This window comes from Triticum aestivum, chromosome 7A (assembly GCF_018294505.1).
Source record: "Triticum aestivum cultivar Chinese Spring chromosome 7A, IWGSC CS RefSeq v2.1, whole genome shotgun sequence".
Classification (NCBI taxonomy): Eukaryota; Viridiplantae; Streptophyta; class Magnoliopsida; order Poales; family Poaceae; genus Triticum; species Triticum aestivum.
This window is the reverse complement of record NC_057812.1, coordinates 453618554-453635753: the sequence shown is the minus strand read 5'-3', so window position 1 is coordinate 453635753 and position 17200 is coordinate 453618554.

Genomic DNA, 17200 nt, shown 5'->3' with positions numbered 1-17200 from the left:
GCGGTTCATCATGTAATAGTCATAACCTAGGGTGACACAGAACTAGCTCCAATTCATCAATGTAATGTAGGCATGTATTCCGAATATAGTAATACGTGCTTATGGAAAAGAACTTGCATGGCATCTTTTGTCCTACCCTCCTGTGGCAGCGGGGTCCTAGCAGAAACTAAGGGATATTAAGGCCTCCTTTTAATAGAGTACCAGACCAAAGCATTAATACATAGTGAATACATGAACTCCTCAAACACGGTCATCACCGGTAAGTATCCCGATTATTGTCACTCCAGGGTTAACGGATCATAACACATAATAGGTGACTATAGATGAGGGAGTCCTGGATTAGGGGGTCTCCGGACAGCCGGACTATCTCCATTGGCCGGACTGTTAGACTATGAAGATACAAGATTGAAGACTTCATCTCGTGTCCGGATGGGACTCTACTTGGCGTGGAAGGCAAGCTAGGCAATACGTATATGGATATATCCTCCTTTCTAACCGACCTTGTGTAACCCTAACCCTCTCCGGTGTCTATATAAACCGGAGGGTTTTAGTCCATAGGACAACAATCACAACATACAATCATACCGTAGGCTAGCTTCTAGGGTTTAGCCTATCTGATCTCGTGGTAGATCTACTCTTGTAACACCCATATCATTAATATCAATCAAGCAGGACGTAGGGTTTTACCTCCATCAAGAGGGCCCAAACCAGGGTAAAACTTCGTGTCCCTTGCCTCCTGTTACCATCAGGCCTAGACGCATAGTTCGGGACCCCCTACCCGAGATCCACCGGTTTTGACATCGACATTGGTGCTTTCATTGAGAGTTCCGCTGTGCCTTCACCACAAGGAAGGATGTCCCGTCCCGTCTTTAAAGATGGCACTATCGCTGAGGGAACTCTGGCTATCGGCCAAACTCTCCGGCTAGGTGGTTTTCTTATGACCGCCTGTTCGGCCGCTGCGCCGACGATGACTTTTCGGGTCATCGAAAGCAATCTTCACATCAACTCGGAACTCGCTGAGCAGTTAGATCCAATGGAGCTCTCTTCCCTGAACGAGCTCTTGGATCGTATCGCCGCTCTAGGAGTCGCTACAGACTATGATCAGATTGGGCCTAAACCCGATCTAAGAGAAATTAACTCTCCCCAGGTCACCCACCACGTTGCAGTGGTGGAAGAACAATGCAGCAAAACTTCATCTATCTTAAGGACTAGCTACGTCCGGATTCTCGATCCCCCCAAACCGGATACCTGCGGAGGGGAGGACGTCACTCAAAGCCTGAACCCAGAATCAGGCAGCGGGCTAGATTTACCAGAAAACATTCAAGAATCCAAGCTTTCGAGTTCGGAAACTCCTTGGCCACTGAGCCTCATATCGGGTGAGGATTCGGATTCAATTCCACCCACCCACCCAAACATACGCGATCTATCCCAAATTAGGCAAGAGCCCGAAGAAACAGTACACCATTACTAGGCCAGATTCCTCCTGGTCAAGAATAGGATAAAGGACTGCCGCGAGGAAGATGCAATTTCATTCTTCTGCAATAATTGCACGGACAAGGGAATCCTCAACGCCATAAGTCGTCGCGAAATTACACGCTTTGCCGACTTGGTGTCCATAGTGCGAAAGTACTATGCGATGGAAAGCGCCTGGAAAACCGAAATAAAATTTTGGGATAATCCGGCCCTGAATACAAACCCAGTCCGAAATAAAAGGGTGCATTATCACAATACACCTAGGTTAACTACCAAAAAGCAAAAGCCCTCTACGGGGCAAGGAACCGTACTGGAGGGATGGCTCAACGAACCCTGCAAAATTCATAGTACAACGGATGCAATACCAACACACAGCCTTAGAGCATGCTGGATACTCTGGCAGGTGGCCAAAAGTGGTGAGGATCTACTCCTCCCAAAAACCAAAGAGCACCACCCCGAGGACAATAGTACGGTCTTAACGGTCTTCGAGACCTTTGTGTCAAATAAAAGACGGAAGCGAACACTCCGCAGCACGTCCGAAATCCGCCACATAGCAGAAACAAATCCTTGGAGCGACACGGCTATTACCTTCAACGCCAGTGATGAACCTAAATTCCGAACAGCCCGAGTACCAGCCGCACTGGTCCTCAGTCCAATCGTGGACGGCTTTCGACTCACCAAGGTACTCATGGACGGCGGCAGCGGATTAAACCTCATCTACGAGGAAACTCTTCAAAAGATGGAAATAGACTGGAGCCGCATTAAGCAAAGCAGCACAACCTTTAGAGGAATCATCCCCAGTCGGGAAGCACGCTACACCGAAAAAATCACACTAGACGTGGTATTCGGCACGCCGGATAATTACAGGTCCGAAGAAATTACATTCCAAGTGGCCCCGTTCAGTAGCGGATACCACGCTCTATTAGGGCGGGAGGCGTTCACAATCTTCCAAGCCATACCCCATTACGGGTACATGAGGCTCAAAATGCCCGGGCCCAACGGAATCATCACTCTTGTTAGTGATCCGGACATAGCACTCTGCGCTGAAAATAAGACAGCTGCACTGGCCCTTGAGGCACTATCCGAATCCCTAGCGGCCGAAGAACTAACTGTGCTCCGCTCCACGATAAACAGGGACGACATGATACTCGATAAAAGATCCAAGTCCACCTCCTTTAAACCGGCGGACGAAATAGTAAAATTCCAAGTCCATCCAATGGACCCTACAAAAACAGCTTCCATCGGGGCACAATTAAACCCCGATGTTGATGCCGCACTACGAGAGTTCCTATGCGAGAACTGGGATATTTTTGCCTGGTACCCTTCAGACATGCCAGGAATCCCACGCAGGCTGGCTGAACACAGCCTAAATATCATAAAAGGGTTCAAGCCAGTCAAGCAGGCTCTTCGACGTTTCTCCGAGCCTAAAAGACAAGCCATGGGAGAGGAACTAGCCAAGCTATTGGAGGCCGGATTCATCAGAGACATAAAACATCCAGACTGGCTAGCAAACTTGGTGATGGTACCAAAGAAGGACAAATCCTGGTGCTTGTGTGTCGATTTTAAGGACCTTAACAAGGCCTGCCCAAAGGATCCCTTCCCCTTCCCCCGCATCTATCAAATCATCGATGCTACCGCAGGACACGATTCATTGTGTTTCCTCGACGCATACTCCGGCTACCACCAAATCAAAATGGCAGAGCCAGACCAAGCCGCAACGGCATTCATCACACCATACGGCCCATTCTGCTTCAACACAATGCCCTTCGGGCTAAAAAACGCCGGTGCAACATAACAGCGCATGATTCAGACATGACTGGCAAACCAGATCGGCAAAACAGTGGAGGCATACATGGATGACGTGGTCATTAAAACCAAGCATGTCGAAATTCTAGTAGATGACTTGAGGCTCACATTTGACAACCTCCAAACATATGACATCAAGCTCAATCCAGAAAAATGCGTCTTCGGCGTACCAGTAGGAAAGCTCCTGGGATTCATTGTCTCTAGTAGAGGTATTGAAGCTAATCCGGCCAAAATCCGAGCATCGTCGCAGTTGGCTACCCCAACAGACCTCAAACAAATACAAAAACTAACTGGATGTGTGGCGGCTCTAAGCCGCTTTATCTCCCATTTGGGAGAAAAGGCATTACCCCTTTATCGCCTCCTCCGGTGTACCGAACACTTCGAGTGGACGGACGCCGCCACGGCCGGACTCAACGAAATAAAAGCCATGTTGGCAACAAACCCAGTCTTGGCCGCGCCAAACATTGGCGAACCAATGCTATTATACATTGCGGCAACTCATCAAGTGGTAAGCGCAGTGCTTGTCGTCGAGCGAGAAGTGGACAGACACAAATTTCCCATTCAAAAGCCGGTTTACTACGTGTCCACTGTCCTTACTCCATGCAAATCGCAGTACCCGCATTATCAAAAGATAGCGTACGCGGTATTTATGGCATCTAGGAAGCTGCGACACTACTTTCAAGAGTGTTCGATAACAGTAGCCTCGGAAGTACCACTTAACGATATTATAAACAACCGCGACGCGACGGGTCGGATTGCCAAATGGGCCATTGAGCTCCTCCTGTTCGACATAACTTACAAGCCACGGCGAGCTATTAAATCGCAAGTTTTGGCTGACTTGTCGCTGAATGGACGGAAGCCGAACTCCCTAAAGAGTATGGCACATATTCAAACTGGATCATGCACTTCGACGGCTCCAAAATGTTGGCTGGTCTGGGGGCCGGCATCGTTTTGACGTCCCCAACAGGAGACATAGTTCAATACGTACTGCAGATAATGTATACGGACTCCAACAATGCAGCCAAATACGAGGCCCTTGTACATGGTCTCCGGATGGCAGTATCCATGGGCATTCAACGCCTAGAGGTGCGCGGGGATTCAAACCTTGCAATATCCCAAATAAATGGAGACTTTGATGCCAAGGATCCAAAAATGGCCGCTTATCGCAATGCTGTCCTAAAAATGTCAGCCCGGTTCGAGGGGCTCGAATTTCACCATGTGGCTCGGGAAAACAATCAGGCGGCGGATATCCTCGCCCGCATTGGCGCAAAACGCGACGCGGTCCCTCCCAACATTTTTTTGGAAAGGCTTTTCAAGCCATCCGTAGCATGGGAAGGGGACACCGATAACAACAGTACGAACCCGGCCAAAATACCCGATACCAAACTCTCTGACACAATCGGAGGCTCCGCCACCGAAATAACACAATAAGCCCACGAAATAATGGCTATTATTGCCCCATGGACAGAACCATTCCTGGCCTACTTAAGTAGACAGGAACTCCTGGAGGACCAAAATGAGGCACGCTGCATAGTGCAGCGATCAAAGGCCTATAGGGTCCACGAGGGAGAATTGTACAAAAAAAGCGCTACCGGAGTCCTTCAACGGTGCATCTCCGAAGAGGAAGGACGGAACCTTTTGGCAGAAATTCATGCTGGACTCGGCGGTCATCACGCCGCAGCCCGGGCTCTTGTGAGCAAGGCCTTCCGTACAAGATTCTATTGGCCAACGGCCCGGGCAGACGCACAGGACTTAGTCCAGCGTTGTGCCGGTTGCCAACTCTTTGCAAATCAAAGCCATATGCCACCCACCGCCCTCCGAACAATCCCCATTACATGGCCCTTTGCCGTTTGGGGGCTTGACATGGTTGGACCCCTTAAAGGTGGAACCCACAAGAAAAAAATACTTATTGGTCATGGTGGATAAATTCACCAAATGGATAGAGGCCAAACCAGTTAAAACAGCCGAATCCGGACCGGTGATAGATTTCATATCCGGGGTTGTACATCGCTACGACGTCCCCCACAGCATCATCACTGATAACGGCACGAACTTCACGGCCGACGAGGTAAAACTCTAGTGTAGTAAAATGGGCATCAAGCTCAATTATGCTTCAGTCTACCATCCACAAACCAACGGTCAAGTCGAACGAGCAAATGGTCTTATAATGAGCGGCATTAAACCCAAACTAGTGCGCTCCTTAACAGAGTCTGACACACACTGGGTAGAGGAGCTCGACTCTGTACTCTGGGGGCTGCGGACCATGCCGAATCGTAGTACCGGATACACACCATTTTTATGGTGTACGGCGCAGAGGCAGTCCTGCCCTGTGACATAATTCATGACTCACCTCGAGTGCGCATGTATGAAGAAAGAGAAGCCGAGCTCGATCGGCAGGACAGTCTGGACACCTTGGAGGAAGAGCGCGACGTAGCCAAAGCCCATTCCGCATTTTACTAGCAACAGGCCCACACATACCAAAACAGAGAAGTACGAGCCAAAACGTATAACGTTGGCGAACTAGTTCTCCGGCTGCCGGATAAGAAAAAGAACAAGCTAGAGCCCAAATGGGAAGGTCCCTTCGTCATCGACCAAGTTCTGACCGGCGGAGCATACCGACTGCAGGATGCATCGACTAGTCGGCTCGAGCCGAACCCATGGAACGCAGCCAGGCTCCGAAGATTCTACGCCTAGCACTGGACTTTGTGTTAGTCCCTTCCCTTTGTCCATTTTCCGCATATGCGTTGTCTGTCTTGTTTCCCTTTCTTTCTTTTATTCCTCTAGGCCTTCAAGGGTCACCTTGTGCCTCACTTGTACACTACAGAGGTGCTAGCCGCACTATATACACCTGGGGGCTTCTTTCATAGAAGCTTAAATTATTTACCTGGGCATCACGCCCAACACATGCGTTATACTTCCGCATGTACCTTTTTTCACCATTATATGCATCGATATGACTTAAGTTTTGACCAAGCTGGGTTGCCTGGCTCTTGTATTTATGCCCTACGTTCCCGTTAATTCGGCTAGGGCATAAGGGGAGCACCTCTGCGATTGTTACCACCGGGTCAGCCGGACGTGTACCTCAGACTGGGTGAAGCCGAAAGCTAGTGTTCTTAAGAGAATATTCGGTCGATGAACAAAAGATGACTTTTATTTATTAACCATATCTGCCCCTAGATGTTTTTACTGCGCTTCTTGTCGCAGTCCGGACATGCACTTTAGGGCATGCCTACCCAGGGAAAGGAACCCTTAACGGAACTATTCTCTCTGGAAGATGTTTCTTACTACCCATGTAATATAACATAACTAGTTGGGCACTTGTCTGATAAAGCATTAATGACCCCTACGCCTAGTCTCCACGCATGCCCCGGTTCTTATATAACCGAGAGGGTATTCGGATACACTCCGGACTGTCGGATCCTGAGGTTGAAGCAAAAAGGTCCGCCACGACAAACGATCTACAATCCGGCTAGAAGGCATCATATATGTCACTTTACAATTACATAGTCAATTTGACTGGTTGAATTCCTCTTCAATGCCATCCAATAGGCTGTCTAGTCTACAGTCCTATTGGGAATACTTTGCAGCCAATTCTACTTGGCCGTACACTAAATTTACAGGGATCTCCTTGCCATCAGGCCCCACAGGTCCGACTTCGGCCATGTGGTTCGGGTCAGCCTTCGTGTACCGTGTCTTCACCATCGCCCAAGCTTCCCTGGTGCCCTGACGGCAGGCCGATATCTTCCATAATCGGAAGCGCCGCCATGCTCCCTTCATCTTTTCTGCAATCTCTCCAAGGCCTTCGGGTAGGGAGACAGACGGCCACAAGGCCTGGGCAATGCCTTGCATCACCTGCCGAACTCGTTCGTGCAACTGTGCGAGCTCGGGAAGAAGATCACCCGTCGAACTAGGCATCTCCTCGGCAGGACGACCTGTTAACATACCTACAGACATAACTCTGTCAGCCAGCTTCCCCGCCGAACTCTTTTTAAGTTCGTTCAAGCACTTACTAAATATGCCGCGCCGAAGCCGTCGGTTCTCCTTAACAGAGTCCGACAGTTGGGCACGAACATCTTTCAGTTCCACGCCCAGCTTGGTGTTGGCATCTTGGAGATCATTCTTCTCCTGCCTCACCCTTGTAAGCACGCTCTCACCAGCCTTCAGCTGGCGTTTGAGCTGTTGCTTATCCAGATTCACTCCAGCGTCATCTGCAATTTTTTCGTCAGATTTGCATATAAAGCCGCACTCTAAAATGATACTTATCATTTGACGGATATGTTACCAGCGGGGTCTCTTTGGGCTCCCCTACGGCGGACAGTGCGGCCTGAAGTTGGGCTTTGCACTCTTCCAGCTCCTGGGACAGTTGAGTATTCTTTTCTGTAAGAACCTACATGACAAATGATCCTTAAATCAGTCATCCTAACTGTTTCAAGTCTCAGGGTCTACGGATATATATAATCATCAAATCACCCGTATGTCTTTTACATTCTGCTCCGTGGCTGTGGCTAGACCATCTTGAGTGGCACGGAGGTGCGCGTCTCCCGAGTTGAAGGCATCCAATGCCTCTGGGGAGAAACAAGCGTCACGAAGAATAGTCCGGCGACGCCTGTGGTTCATGGCACTTTCCACCTCAGAACGGGTTGCAGACAGTCTATCCGTATCCTCTGTCGGAGGAGCACTCGACGCACGCCTTGTACTCGTTCCCACCTCTGAGTCTGGCCTTGGAGCCTGGCTTGTGGAGACGCGATTGGTAGCCTCTCCGGGTATAGTCCGGTGGGCGCTCTTTTTCCTGAAAAGAAGGCATGGGCGTTAGTATGCCTCTGTAAATAATTTCTTGTAATAAAGACAACGCGCCATACCGCTGCACTGGTGCCTCAATCCGGACTGCGGATCTTTTCAGCCTACCTGGCCTAGCGGCCCCTTGTTGGCTAGTTGCCACGGGCTCGGCCTTCTGCCCCGAGGACCTCCCCTGCAAAACACGACTGTTATACGACAATAAAAATAGCACAAGGACGGATCCCTTTTTAAGTGCTAGGATTTCGGTCTCAGTCACCTGTGAGGCTGGAACTAGCCCAGGGTAATCGGCCGTAATGGCCACCAAGGTATTGTCATTACTCCCTTGGTAAAATACCCCGTCGATCAGCTCCATGGATATGTCCGGATCCTCCTGGGAGGCCAGGTCAAGGGACCGTCCAGGGTCCTCGGGCTGTGGGGGAGGGCTGTTTATCTCCTTTACTGCCTGGCGTAGCTCCCGCGATGAAATCGCTAGAATGAATACTTAAACTATGGGAATATGAAACAGATGGCGAGAAAAATCTTCGCTTACCCAGCTCGGAGGATTGTACATGGAGAATCCGCCCTGCGGGTTGACACGGAGGAATTCCTCCTCTTCTCCCTTGTACAAAGTGGACAAGATCTTTATTAGATCAGCAGCCGATCCCGGCCCTTTGCGGCCATGGCGGGTGGCGTCATCCTCCCCGTTGAAATCCCACATGGGGTGGCCTCTATACTGGAGTGGCTGCACCCCCGCATAATGCATATAGCCATGACCTCGATCATGGTCAGTCCGGATCGAGCTAAAGAGCTTATCCGGCTCATCAGATAAAGAATGTCCCGGTCATCTTCCTCCAGGGGGCTCCGTGGACGCCAGCTTTGATGCTTCTTCAAAGGGGCGTTGTCAAACTCTGGAAGGCCGATCCGAATAGGGTCCGGAAGGGGGACATCTTCTATATAAAACCATTCTGAAGGCCAGTCTTCGGACGTCTTCCTTGGGGTCCCGGATAGGTATCCGGTCCCGGCGATATGCCACACCTCGGCTCTGCCCACTTGATATATTGATCTCTTCTTAGAACGGGGCACCAGGCAGAACAACTTCTTCCACAGAGCGAAATGAGCCTCACAACCCAAAAATAACTCGCAAAGGGCTACGAATCCCGCGATATGCAACAGAGAGGCAGACATGAGGCTGTGCAGCTGGAGGCCATAGAACTCCAGAAGCCCTCGGAGAAATGGATGGATTGGGAATCCGAACCCTCTTACCAGATAAGGGACAAGGCATACCCGCTCTCCCTTGAAGGGATTGGGATGGCTCTCCGCTTGCTCTCCGCCATTATAAGTGGCAAGCCTGGCTCGAACCAGGACCAAGTACGCTGGGGGAAGAAATCCCTTGGACTGAAGCATCACCAATTTGCTGTGCGGGATGGAACATCTCTCCCAATCTCCATGCTTGGAACTAGAGGTGTGAGAGGAGGAGCTGTGTCGACCGGTCATGGTGGAATGGATCTCTGTCGGTACGCTCTGATGAAGACTCGGCAAGGGAGTATGATGTGATTTGGATCTGAATCCTCGTCTTTTTAAGTAGACGGCTCATTTACATAGCTAGGGGGGTAAATGTGAAAACACCCTGGCTCTTCACATTCGCTCGACACGTGGAAAGTAGCCATTATTGGGCGTAGAAGCCAAGAAGTACAAACCATCATAAGGAACCGGACATTGTTTCGACAGGTACACAAAATTTGAGGAGGAACCCACCTTGCAATGCCGAGGATAGTACTGTGCGCCGGACTCGTCATCATTGAAGCCTGGTTCGGGGGCTACTGAGGGAGTCCTGGATTAGGGGGTCTCCGGACAGCCGGACTATCTCCATTGGCCGGACTATTAGACTATGAAGATACAAGATTGAAGACTTCGTCTCGTGTCCGGATGGGACTCTACTTGGCGTGGAAGGCAAGCTAGGCAATACGTATATGGATATCTCCTCCTTTGTAACCGACCTTGTGTAACCCTAACCCTCTCCGGTGTCTATATAAACCGGAGGGTTTTAGTCCTTAGGACAACAATCACAACATACAATCATACCGTAGGCTAGCTTCTAGGGTTTAGCCTCTCTGATCTCGTGGTAGATCTACTCTTGTAACACCCATATCATCAATATCAATCAAGCATGACGTAGGGTTTTACCTCCATCAAGAGGGCCCGAACCTGGGTAACACTTCGTGTCCCTTGCCTCCTGTTACCATCCGGCCTAGACGCGCAGTTCGGGACCCCCTACCCGAGATCCGCCGGTTTTGACACCGACAATAGACTTGCAAGATAGGATCAAGAACTCTCATATATTGATGAAAACACAATAGGTTCAGATCTGAAATCGTGGCACTCGGGCCCTAGTGACAAGCATTAAGCATAGCTAAGTCATAGCAACATCAATCTCAGAACATAGTGGATACTAGGGATCAAACCCTAACAAAACTAACTCGATTACATGATAAATCTCATCCAACCCATCACCGCCCAGCAAGCCTATGATGGAATTACTCACGAAGGGCGGTGAGCATCATGAAAATGGTGATGGAGAATGGTTTATGATGACGATGGCGATGGATTCCCCTCTCCGGAGCCCCAAACGGACTCCAGATCATCCCTCGTGAGAGGTTTTAGGGCTTGGTGGTGGCTCCGTATCGTAAAACGCGATGAATCCTTCTCCTTTATTTTTTTCTCCCCGAAAGCAAATATATAGAGTTGGAGTCGAGGTCGGAGGAGCTCCAGGGGGCCCACGAGGTAGGGGGCGCGCCCTAGGGGGGCAGGCTTGCCCCCCACCCTCGTGGCTAGGGTGTGGGCCCCCTGGTCTTCATCTTTTGCAAGGATTTTTTATTATTTCCGAAAAGATGTTCCGTGAAGTTTCAGGTCATTCCGAGAACTTTTGTTTCTGCACATAAATAACACCATGGTAATTCTACTGAAAACAACGTCAGTCCAGGTTAGTTCCATTCAAATCATGCAAGTTAGAGTCCAAAACAAGGGCAAAAGTGTTTGGAAAAGTAGATACGACGGAGACGTATCAGAGAGTCCCATCCGGGCACAGGTACAGTCTTCGGTCTTTGTATCTTCATAGCCCATCAGTCTGGCCCATGGCTAATAGACCGGATCCCCGAGGACCCCTTAGTCCAGGACTCCCTCAGTAGCCCCCGAACCTGGCTTCAATGACAAGGAGTCCGGCGCGCAGATTTGTCTTCGGCATTGCAAGGCGGGTTCCCTTCTTTCCGAACTCCAAAATAGTCTTCGGTCGTACCGATGTATCCGGACCTGTAACTCACACCACACACAATCGTAGAGAGAAGATAATATTTTACGAATCCAATCTTCTAATAATTTTCTATAATATGACATCACGTCTGCCCTGTCAGTATATCAAACTGTTTTGTCTGCCATCCCGTGTTTCGAGATGCGGTTCCATTGGCATGTCTTGTCAAAGCAGAGATCATGTCCCCTTATTACGGGATTCTCATCAATACGGGCGTGGGTAACCCAACCATGCCGTTTACATAGCCCTTGGAATAGATGAGCTTTAAGGCGAGCAGGGAGGCGTTCGATATTCGCTACCCTTATAAGGAGATAAGATTCCCCTTTCTTCTCCCACACCTTCTCTCTTCTTCTGCCTTTCCACTCTTTATCTCCAGCGCCCAAGTTCTCATCTGTTCCCACACGAGAAAGCACTCAACCATGTCCGGATCCGGAGGTCAAGGCAAGTGGATGGCTTCCTCCATCAAGGAGGAGGACATCGCCGAGCTTCGGGCGGCTGGGTACTTGGCGAAGGAAATCGCCCACCATCTTCCAGCCCAGGGTCAAATCATTCCCACGCCGAAGCCCAAAGAGAGGGTGGTATTCATCCCCCATTTCCTCCGCGAGCTAGGGTTTCCACTCCACCCCTTCGTCTGTGGGATAATGTTCTAATACGGGATAGACTTCCATGACCTATCCCCAAACTCCTTCCTCAATATCTTGGCATTCATCATCGTGTGCGAGGCCTTCCTCCGCATCTAACCCCACTTCGGGCTATGGCTCAAAATCTTCAATATGAAGCCGAAGGTGGTGGATGGCCAGCACGTAGAGTGCGGGGCACCATGGTGAGCAAGCTCACCAACGTCTCTTGGCCAAAAGGCACATTCCTGGAGTCTGTCAAGGAATGGCAGAAACAATGGTTCTACATTACCAAACCCCGCGAGGACACTTGGGCCACGGCTGCCAAATTCAACTCTGGCGCTCCCATGCGACTCACCTCCTGGGTCGAGAAGAGCCCGAACTGGTGTTCTTCAGACGAGCTGATTGCACTGCAAACGCGCATTCAAAGCATGATCGATAGGGACATCAAGCTTGTCGACGTAATCCAAGTGATGCTGGTGCGCTGGATCCTCCCCTGCCAGAGCTGAAGCCGCCCTCTATGGGATTTCAACCCGAAAAAACACCACACCTTGGAGAGGCTCTTCGAAACAACTCATGAAGATGCCTGGAAATTGCTCTTTAAGGGCAACGAGATACCGCCGGCCACAGATTCGGACCGTGGTAACGACATAAATCACCTCCCCAACGAGGTATGTTATTTTCAACATCCCCTACTTGCTTGTTTCAAGGGTGACATCTAAGCTTTTATTATCATTGCTATTTCAGTACTGGTTGAAGAAGGCGAAGCAGATCCGGTGTCCGGCTCCCGTGCCTGAAGAACCAGTCATCCCGCATTTAGCGAAGTTGCTGGAGTCGGCGCCTTATAAGGCACCAGAAAAGAAGGCCATGGGAAAGGCCAAGGGGGTCTGGAGTGGCCCTCGCTGCAAGGGCACTTTGGACGTGACGTCCAAAGACAAGACCCATTCCCCTGCCGCCGAAGACGACGAGGATGAGGTGGAGGAAAGCGACTCTCCCCCTGATGAGGGAAGGAAGAAGAGGGCGGCCTCCACAACTCTGGAGGCGGAGGTGCCCAAGAAGGGGAAGGGCTCCCTCGTTGATAACTCCGCATGGGACGTCGACAACAGTACGGAGAGACGCCCCCGCGCTAAGCCTCGGGCCGCATCGTAAGTACGAAGACTTGTATGCACCCATAAAGTTTCTCCTCCTCACTACATTGAGATGATTGGTTATGTTTATTGTAGTCCGGCCCACAACAGCTCCCCGCGATCCTCGTCAGGAGGCTTGCTGGATTCCAAGGCGATGGCCAGTGATTCACAGCCAGCCGCTCACTCCCCCAAGGCCAATGATGATGCGGAGGTGCTGTCCTGAAGGACTGTTCCAGGCGGGGGAGAGGCTTAGGAGGCGCCAGAAGGCGAAATCCCCATCGCCGGACACCAAGGGGAATCAATCCCCATGGAGACTGGTGGGGAGGGCCGTACTCAGTTCGACCCTCAGCCGGACTCAATTCTGGAGACCGAGGCTGCTTCGGAATCCGACACGCGACCTCCTTCGAAAGAAGGGGGGATGCTTGTTCCCCCGGTGACCCTGTCCAACCAGGGGCACCGGATAATCTGCTGGAAGTGCTGCGAGGCGCTTCCATTGTGGATGAGCACCATGTCCTTATGGACACGGTAATTGAAAGGGTTCAGTCCGCCAAGAGCGAACTAATCGAAGCCTGCAACAGCCTGTTGACAGGTTTTGAGGTAAGCAGCGCCAAAAAGGAGAAAATCCCAATGTAGACAGTAGCCCCTGAGACACTGTCTGGTGTTCGAAAAGAGAAAACCGGACAAAGGATCAATCTCCTATTGCAGGAAACTAACTAAATTTGTCCGAAATGTATGTGCAGGCGTCGCTGTTGGCCGTGGCCTCGCATACTTTCTAAATCTCTGGACTGAAGCAGAAACTGGCGGAGACCGAGGAGGAGCTGGGCCAGGTGAAGAGGCAGCTCCAGGAAAAACAAGGTAAGTAATAACCTGTTATGGATTCGAAAAAGGGAAAATGATATGCAATGACCGAAATACCATGATGTGAACAGAGGCGACAACCGAGGTTGAGGCCCTGAAAGCGGCCCTGGTCGAAGCCAAGGGGAAGGCTGTCAAGGAGCAGGCCACCCGTAAGAGGCTCAAGGCCTGGGTCAACGAAGTCCAACAGGAGCTCCAGGACGCGGTGAGGAAGTGCGAGACCTTGGAGCACAATGCGTCGGCTCAAGAGGCCGAACTTGCCAAGGCTCATAAGAGTGCGGAGGCGGCCCAGATTGAAGTCCAGGATGCTCTCCATGAGATCCAGGAGGCCAGGAAGATCGCGGCAGGTAAGGCATTCAATATGCAAAGCAGGAGTGTGAAGAGGAAATTTCTTTTACTAACCCAGATCCAGAGTTCTCTAGGGGCCTTTACTGATCTGCCACGCAGTGTGACCGACGCTGCGGAGTTCTTCTGAGCTGAAGAAGGGAGCTCCACGGAGAAGTTGTTCTGGTCGCAATATTACGCGCCAGAATATCTGGTACCCTTCAGCGATTAGCTGAAACAGCTGGTCGAGCTGCAGAGGGTGGCCAAACTGGCCATGAAAGATATGATAATCCGGCTGTGGCCGGCCGAAGCTATTCCCAGCAGCTACTTCGGCCTCGTGAAGAAGCTGGTGGATGCCTGTCCTCGGCTGGATGTCATCAAGCGGTCCGTCTGCATCGAGGGCGCGCGTCCGGCCTTCTCTTATTGCAAGGTCTGGTGGGCGAAGCTGGATGCTGTCAAGCTAGCGACCGGGGGGCCACTGGAGGGCAAGGAGCACCGCACACCTGAGCGATACTTCGGCGATGTCTTAGAGGGGTCCCGCATTGTTGCGGATCATTGTGCGAAAGACACCATCTTTGAATGAATGTATTCGAGATCCCTTTGCCTTATATGATGAAACAAAATGTTTATGCAATATAATGCTTATTATGTTTTCAAATTTTTACTTCCTGTGCGGACGTGTTGTATGAAATCTGAGGGTTAACCAGTCGTCGGCTTCTGCCCCCACGTAGGTAGTACCGGGGTGCTTGGGATGGAATCTAAACAATCTTGATCCAATTAGATGGTCCTTGAAGGAGTTGTTTAGCGCAACGAACCAGGCAATCAGACTATGCGGCTGTAACGACCTCACTTAGCCATAGGAGTGCAACAATAAAAGCATGGGCGCAGCCCCTAGTATACGAACTAGAGTGCTATAAGCGTCTGATCGGGAAGTACCAATCCTTCGCGTAATGCGGAAGAAATCTCCAACGATTTGCAACCTCCAAATAGCTGACCGGCTCTCGCCGCATCATGACAGTCAGTTTTCGGCTTTCTCTACTGAGGTGCTCCTTTGGATAAACCAAGGCACAATCGCAGTAGTTCTCCCTTTACTACCTTAGCCGATTTAGCGGAACGTAAGGTAGCAAGCACAGGAGCCGGGCAACCCAACTATTGACCAAAGACATGATTCGGAGCCAATGCATATAATACTAAATTCGGGGTGCCAAACTATACTTATAAAAAGTGTTTGGGCTTTTGTTGCCATAGTGTGGGGTGCTGTGCAGTCCCTGGCGAACATGAAACGCACCAAAGTGTTCGGGTGCTACCTGATAAGGTTATCCACAGGGGAGCTGAAAAAAGGAAGGAAACAAAAAAGATACGAAGGTAAAAAGCTGGAGTCCTACAGCTCCAGCTGCATCATTGTAATTTAATTAGTACGTCAAGGCGCATTGATACATGTAGTCCGATAAGCAACATGGTATTTGACATGCCGAAACCAAGGGGAGCTGCACGCGGGTCCTGAAAAATAGGTAGAGTTATTGTTAACGGAATCACCTAAAAAGTCCCCCATATGACTGCGTTTCCCGCCGTCTTGGTGTGTTTTATCCTTCAAGCGGACCGATGACCAGGCCATCAGATGGTGCCTGTGGGATTGAGACCTAAAAAGGAAACAAGTAAAAGTGAAAGTATGTGTGTATCCGATGTCGGTTGAGCCGTACTACGGACCACAAGCTAGCTATGCCTCCATCAATGCCCATGGAATTTTGAGTGCGTAGTTATGTACGCGCGGCACGAATGCCACCACTTGATCGGAACTGCGACGGAGGCCGGATTGCTAGTCGAGCTCCTGACGAGCCGAGCTCTCGTACTGCAGAGTAGTTCGGACCCTCTTAACAGTGTTCGTGGGCTCGGCAGCCGAATTAAGATTCTGCTTGAGAAGGCCGCTCTGTACTTCTGCTGCTAAGGCAACTGTGTGCTCTTCTGTATAGAGGGAGCGTTCCATATTTCCGTTGACTGTTATGACGCCGCGTGGACTGGGCATCTTGAGCTTGAGATAAGCATAGTGTGGTACTGCGTTGAATCGAGCGAACGCAGTTCGTCCGATCAGTGCGTGATAGCCGCTGCGAAAGGTGACGATATCGAAGATTAACTCCTTGCTTCGGAAGTTGTCTGGAGATCCAAAGACAACCTCTAGTGTGATTGAGCCCGTACACCAGGTCTCTACACCTGGTATGACTCCTTTGAAGGTAGTCCTAGTGGGCTTGATCCGAGATGGGTTAATGCCCATTTTTCGCGCTGTATCCTGATAGAGCAGATTGAGGCTGCTACCTCTGTCCATAAGGACGCGAGTCACGTGGAACCCATCAATTATTGGGTCTAGGACCAGTGCGGCTGAGCTACCGTGACGGATACTGGTCGGATGATCCTGGCGATCAAAATTGATCGGGTATGACGACCATGGATTAAATTTTGGGGCGACTGGCTCTATTGGTAGACGTCCCTGAGCGCACGCTTGCGCTCCCTCTTGGGGATCTGGGTAGCGTATATCATGTTCACCGCGACCTGAGGGGGAAACTTCTTCTGTCCCCCTGTGTTCGGTTGCTGGGGCTCTTCGTCATCGTCCTCGCTTTGCGATCCCTTTTTCTTGTTTTCGACTTCTAATTTGTTGGCCTGTTTAAAAACGAAACAATCTCTATTTGTATGATTGGGTGGTTTGTCTAGGGTGTCATGAATCTTGCACGGACGATCAAGTATGCGGTCCAAGCTGGATGGGCCCGAATTGTTCTTTTGGAACGGCTTCTTCCGCTGACCGGACTTAGAGCCCCTGAATCCGGCATTGACTGTCGTGTCCTCGGTGTTATCACTGTTGTTTCGACGCTTGTATCTGTTGCGTCGATACTTGTCTTTGCTAGTTTTCGCTTCAGGGGGGCCGACGT